This window comes from Thermobia domestica, unplaced genomic scaffold (assembly GCF_964235325.1).
Source record: "Thermobia domestica unplaced genomic scaffold, izTheDome1.hap1.1 HAP1_SCAFFOLD_1255, whole genome shotgun sequence".
Taxonomy (NCBI): Eukaryota; Metazoa; Arthropoda; class Insecta; order Zygentoma; family Lepismatidae; genus Thermobia; species Thermobia domestica.
Window position 1 is genome coordinate 14,441 of NW_027656965.1, and position 7,694 is coordinate 22,134.

The following is a 7,694-nucleotide window of genomic DNA, read 5'->3' on the forward strand; positions in this document are numbered from 1 at the left end:
TTTGAATTGTGGAATTATCCAAAGAGCAATTTGTCAGCGGAGGAATGTCACAAATTACTCATTGCGATCACAATTGTCCATTGTTCAGTTATGAGCAAATTTAGGGATCTTTTGTCAGATCTAGCTCGAAATAGTTACAAATTTCATACAAATTGTAATTACAATAGAATCACAATCGGATCTCTTACATGCATTAGCAGTTTCAAAAAAGCGTTGAAACTGGAATGAAATCGTCTGAAAGATCAGCAAAATCTACAATAAAATAACTTTTGCACCTACATAAGAAGAAACACACAAACTATATTTCCTTTAACGTACCGATTAGCAGTACCATTTGACAATATCAGATATTTGGAAACAAACTGCAAACTAAAAGTTACTTTTAAACAGCACTCACCTTTAAACAAAATTAATAACAGGTGTAACTTTTTCTGTTTCTCTCATCTCAAATATAGTCACACCATGTGGGGGCATTAATATTCTCAAAATGGAACGGAAAAGTAACTGTACAATTCTCGAAACACTTTTTCCGAAAGCAAATAGTCCTATTACAAATTAGTTATGGGAAAACTAATTTGTATTTCTCAGTTCTTCACATAGTAGGGAATATTTTTTTTTCGAACAATTTCCCTCCAGTTTTATCTCCAGATTTTCTTTATAGTCCACCATTTTAGGCAAAACGAGGATTAGGCCAAACGAGTATCCTTATTTCGCCTAAAATGGCGGACATAAAGCTTATCTTTTATCTGTCATAAAAGTGTCAGATAATTAATTAGGCGAAACGAGGATTAGGCCAAACGATGCAAGATCCTTTCTTATTTCCTAACACTAAGCTTTCTTTTTCTTTGTTTTCTTTTATTGTTCATAAGTTGTTTTGTTCTTAGTAAATAAGAAAGAGATTCATTTGATGAGTATTGGTCTGCAAGTATGATGACAGCCTTAAGATTTGAACTCTGCAACATCTTAATATTTTATTCTGATGTCTGATAACTCCTATATGACATTAGTTATATAGCCTACTTTCTATTGAGGAACTAGGGCTACTAGTAGTCAAAGCCCACATTTAAATATCCGGGCTATTTTCTACTGACTTAGGCCTACTACTAGTCAAAGTCTATATTTTAATAAATCGTCATACCCAGCATACGTTTTTCTAAAGCAAAATGAGATATATCTGAGATACTTTCAGCCAGTGTGGAAAAAAATAACAAGGAGATATCCTTTCACCAAAGTTTCGTTTACCGATATTTCTGTGCTGCAAAATTTCCTGCACGAAAGTATCAGCACAGGGGAGGGAGTTGGATTGCTTTCTTCAGTAAGAGGAAGTAGTATTCTTTTGTTTGTCCAGATCTGTTTTCAGTTTATATTTTAATATTAAAAATCTACTTCATATTAATATTCAAAGTCTAGTTTCATTTCTGTCATATTTTCCGTCTGTCATTTTTCCGTTGCTTATTTATTTTATTCAGGTTTATTTTCCTTTGCAATTAAATTAGTTAATCTATAAATGTAATTACTTATCATTATTGTATTCTTTATTTCGTAAATTATCTTATAATACAAATATATTATTAGTGGTGAGCTTATGTCCGGGGAGCTTTTGTCCGCTTTTGCATTAACATAGGTCAGCTTAAATGCCGGTGAGCTTATGTCCGCGACCCGAAAATATACACCAAGTTTTGACATATAAATATTTTACATAGTGTATATTGAAATATTGTCTTCCATGTGGCCTACATGTGTAAACTTTCAACATGAGATTGATTTTACTAACTCCCTTCCCCCTTTTATACTTGATGAATTGCAACCTCAAACAACAGCATTATTCCTTAAGTAAAAGGAAGGCACATAGCACGTAACCGGACTCCGCTAGTCTACCGTAAGCTTTTCCATTGTCTCAAGATACTGAATCAACGCCGGAAAAGTACTTTAGCTCCCACTGGGAATTGAAACCAAGGCCTATGTGGGGATCCACAGGATTCAGATTCCTTCCCACAAAACTTCGCAAATCGACGAACATTTGTGAACTTTCTTACTATAAGTATACTTCTTTGTCATCGAAATGATTGACATAGCCTAACAATTTTAATATCTTTAGCTCTATCATGTTTAATAAGAGGCACTAATTAACAATTACTTGTCGTCTTTTCGGGTGTTGAATAACACAGGTTAAATACTACATATACGTATTAGACCTGCAAAAATCTTCGGATCCCTTCAAACAAAAAAAATTCTGGGCGTGCTCTAAACATTCATTTATTTATGTAAAATATTTCAAATGCAGCTTCTAAGGCCAATTTACAACAGAATATTTTAACATCAATAATGAAAAAAGGAAAGGAGAAAATCAGGCAGGATTTATGATTAAAGATAACATCCCGACATTCACTTTGTGAAACAACGAAAAAAGCTGGTAAAACCGGTCAGGGTAGCAGGCGACAAGCTTTGAACCCAGGATCTCCCTTTTGCGAAGGAAGAACGCTAGCCACTAGGCTATGCTCGCTAGACATAATAATAATAATAATAATAATAATAATAATAATAATAATAATAATAATAATAATAATAATAATAATAATAATAATAATATAGTTTGATTCAATATAGTGAACAAATTGGGGATGTGCCTGGATTAAGAATCAGCAAACAACGGTGAAATATCCCAAAAATAATACAGATTGATAGCCAATGACGTGGCCATGCATCACACAATTTCCTAGCTATTTTGTGGGCTTTGTTTTAATAATAATAATAATATGATTTTCACAGGCTTGCGCCCACCATTCATGGAACAGTTCTTACATAAATTAATCCTACTCTTGTTGTGGACAGCGAAGAGCGCTATGTAAACAAAGCAAGATGAAGAATGAAAGAGATTGTCTATTTTCCCTCCCCTTTGCTACTTTTGTCTCACTCTGTGCTTCCCCCTCACCCTGCTATCCCCTTCCACCTGCCTCTTTCCTTGTATGTGACTTACTTCCTCCTATGATATTCACAGAAATCGATCTCTTTTTTCTCCCTGTCTCTACTTCATATTTGCAATAACGACATATGAAAGTGAAATATTCATTCTGCTTCACCACCTGAAGAACGAAATTCAATGTCACCCTCTGAAGAACAATACAATAGATACCATGTCCGAGGAACTATCCAAAGATCTGATAAGATCTGTAACTGATGAACACAATACCTTTACCAAACCTGTCTGATCAACTGTGTTACTCATGTGGCAAATAGTATTTGTAACGAAATAGCTTCTGTTCCACACATTTTCGTTCCATTAGATACCCGCAGAGGAAAGAATCTCATTCAGCTGGTACCAGTTGTTGATTTTCTCCCACCAAGCGTGAATGGAATACAAGAAACAGATTTGTTCCTTCAATTAGTTACGGTACAATAACGTTACATGCTCGAATAACGTTACGGCGTCGTAACAAAAATTGGTGTTATACCTTGTACCTACCTACATTAAATAACCAATAATTTTGTTACAGAGAACTATTTTCGTTACGTTACAGTTACGTTAAGTTATCCACCCCTGTGCTCGACACGACTAATTATGCGATGCCATGTGTGAGTTTTAGATAAATAAGGACTTTACTATTACCGTGTTAATACCAATAGATAATAGAATTTACCTAGCAAATTTAGAGGAATCCGATATAATGTTAAAATCATTTGTAATTAATCTTAATTCAAACGTAACGTTACATATGATTATAGTGCGCACATATAGAATAACCTCACAATCTAGAGGCTTGCATTAATAATAAAAACATTTCAACACAAATAACATTAATAGTTAACACGCAAAAACAAAATCAAACATGTATTTGAACTAATGGCACGACTTCAGCAAATGGGGGCCACTCACACAACATAACAGGAACAATAACAACAATAATGTGAAGTACCGTAGGAACAATAACAACAATAATGTGAAGTACCGTAAAAGGGTACGTTACAATGCATTTTAAAAGACATTTTTTCTCTCTTGACTTGCCACAAGCTAGCAACAGAGAAAGGAAATACGTAAAACCTTCTGAAGGTGACTAATGTTGCTTTTGCTGCGCAATTTTGTAGGAAGTTTACTTGTCGAAGGTTACTCATAGTCATCCTACAGGATACATAATCATGATTTTGGCAACGTGACACCGCATTAATATGTTGAAATTGGTTAAATAGTTAAGAATCTATAGATAAGTCTAGAAATCATGCTATTAAATTCTTCCGACTGTGACAGTACACGTGTGTACATGTATGTCACGCCACGTATCTTGGGTGCGGCAGTCTCTAAGAGCCAATCAGAATGCAAAAGAGCAACAAGTTTCCATATTTGTGAATCTGACAAAAAGAAAATATTGACTGATATGAGGATATGGTGTGTCCCTCGTAAAATTATAAAAAGGAACCTCAAGGTCTCAATGATTGATTCGGATTCGGACGCCCAGAGACGCAAAGATTAGGAGCATCGAAATTCAGACATTCGGGACGCCAAGTTGCAAAGTGTTAGAAGACTTCTAATACAAGGTATGTACAAGCACTTGTTGCAATATTAATTTCAAGTGAAGAAATGTCATGCAGTACTATAAAATGATTCATCAGCTTATAGTAAAACTTTCAAGATTGAGAACTGAAAGTCGCATATTCGTATTTCATCTTCCATCTATAATAACTTAAATACTTGAATGTCCAACCTGTTAATCAATCTATATTAATGTACTTAACTATCAATGAACTAGCAGATATCAAATCACCTTTATTGAATAATTCAACTAAATGTTGTTGTATATTTCATTCAGTTATGTAATAAACTTAAATATTTTAAATTTTATGTTGTCATTTCCCCTAGGTTAAACCACTTTTCCCATGAAAATCATGGTGTAATTAATTATAATACTTTTGTGACACCCGCTAACTTATGGCGCAAGCAGATCTCATCTTTATGGTGGAAAAAACGAGCTAAGTAAAAAAAAAAAAAAAAAAAAGTCTGCACATCGTCACATGAATTTATGCCGAAGACTGCTCCTGGTTCCTTCATTGGTCATGATAATCAAAATCTGCGTAGAAGTCGGATAACATTTTCTTTCTTTCTTTCTTTCTTTTCTTTTTTTTTTTTATTTTCTGGCACTAGAGTGTAACCTGAATTATTCTATTAAAAACTAACTGGCTAGTTAAAACATAATAGAAAGAGTACATCAATATATTTACAGTAATATTAAATTTGACTGTATTCAGTGAAGTGCTTTGTAAACGTGTTGGCGTACTTTTTCTGTTTGTATTTTAACAATTATGTTTTGTGAGTAGTAAGAACGGGTTTATCTATTCACTTAATTTTCAGTAGAATGATTCGTGTTACAATGCAATGTTAGAAAGTAATATAAAACCGTAAGCTTTTAGACATCTATTTTCATTTTAAGTATTATGACCGACGAACGGAACAGGAGCGGCTCTCGGGATGGGCTTCATCATGTTACATATTACCACTTAATACAAGTTACTTAATATATTACACATACAAAAATAATCAAAACCGGTTCTTTATTACATATTGATCAACTTGATCAATAATGGCCTTATAAAGAAATGTAATCGATCTCTTTAAATATTACAGCAGATAAATACGTGTCTGAGTATAGATGAAGAAGCAAGTTATCAATTACTTTTTTCAACGGAGCAAGAAATATTTATTCCATATTTGCTTATCTTATAGAAAGCTTAATGTATATAACATGTACAGTCAGAAACAATATTAGGTATAGTTTGGAGCTATCATTTCTTATACTTAATATTATTTCTGACCGTATTATTTAATTTTATTAATTTTTACAGCGTTGATAAGGAATTATTTCTGCTTAATTGACTTTTATCTACATTATATTTTATATTAGAGGTTTAATTACTATTATTATTCCACCGTAATGTAGTGCTCTGATACCATACAATGTGGTGTATTTTTGCCAACTAGCTGTTCTCGGCACTGAAATAATAATAATAATAATAATAATAATAATAATAATAATAATAATAATAATAATGATAATGATGATGATGATGATGATGATGATGATGATGATGATGATGATGATGATGATGAAGAAGAAGAAGAAAAATGACATTTTGAGTTTTACGTCCCACGGTTATGCCGGTTAGGCTAAAGGAGATGGTAATAATGGTGGAATGAAGAAAGTGGGAGGAAACGGGAGAACCCCGAGAAAACCCACGCACACGGTGTTTGTCTACCACAAAGTTCACTTGGCGGGAGCAGGGTTGGAACCCGAGACCCCTAGCACCAGAGGTGAACGCTCTACCACTGAGCCACCGCGGCCCCATGATGATGATGATGATGATGATTATTATTATTATTATTATTATTATTATTATATGCATTTAGAGAGTGAAGAATTTTCTTGAACTACATTTTAAATTAGTTTTTTTTATCTTTAAAAGGTTACTGGAAAGCAAGAATGTAAAACCATGTACAATTGGGCGGAAGTTCATGTGGTTCGGATTCCACGTTAATCAGTAGCTCCCGTCTCATATAGCCTCGCTACTGAAAGTCATGTTAAATTCAAAGTCAACTCAACTTCTAATTGAAAATAAATAATTAGAAAATTATTACTGATAATAAAAATTAACATTTATTTATATATTAGGTATTTTACATTCGTCTTTATGACCCTCGCAATGCACTAAATGTTATATCTAGATATTAAATAATTTTCAAGATACATCTTTAGCACAAAGGAAATCAAAAGTAAATGAATAAGATGTTTCTTTTTAAAGATTTTTTTAAAGATTTAAAGATTTTTTTTTTTAGAAAATGAAAGTAGAGAAAGAAATCAGTCTTCCTTAAAAAGCTTTCATTCGAAAATATGGAAGTCAAGATTGGTCTTGATCATTATAAACTTTATTGTCCCTACTGAAAGAGAGAAACTTAATATTTGAGAAATTCTTACGTAGAATGAAATTGTGATGTGAAAAGAATAACGGGAACCGAGAAATAGTTCTTTTATTTGGGAATACGTAGCTCTTCTACTTCAGATAAACAAGGCGGAGAATGAACAAAATACAGGGACCCTTTTACCTTTTTACTACAGGGAATGCAGTTCTTTTGTCACTTGTAAAAAAAGGCAGAATCTACCTAGGTATTTCGCTTCCTACTCAGTTTGAAAGCAGAACTCACTGTCAGCTGTCTTATCTAGCCCAATCTGATTATTGGAATTCTACTGTAATAGGTAGTACAACCATATTTCGCACTTTTCCACTTAAACTGGTGTGCTGTTTTTCATTCAGACAAGAATATACCTATCTGTCACCTTATCATTGTGCCCCGCTCACGCTGGTTAGGGTAAGGCAAAACCTGCATTACACGGAAAAAAATGAAATCTTTAGTTTAACGTTCAGTTATCTCCTTTAGACTAAAATAGACAAATGAATAATGAAAGTGAATGATTGTGAAAGTAAATTTTGTTCTCTCCCATCGGGAATCGATCCCAGGGCCATGTGTACCAAAAACCAGCGGCCTACCTGTATTATAGGTTTGCCATCCTCGCTGGTCTAGTGGCTGACGTTCGTAACTTTGGTGTACGAGCTCCCGGATTCTTTTCCCTGGTGGAAGGGCATCGAACGCACTACAATGATTCAGATCTCATTTTAAACTGTAGATCCCGTCATATGTAACCTTGCTGCTG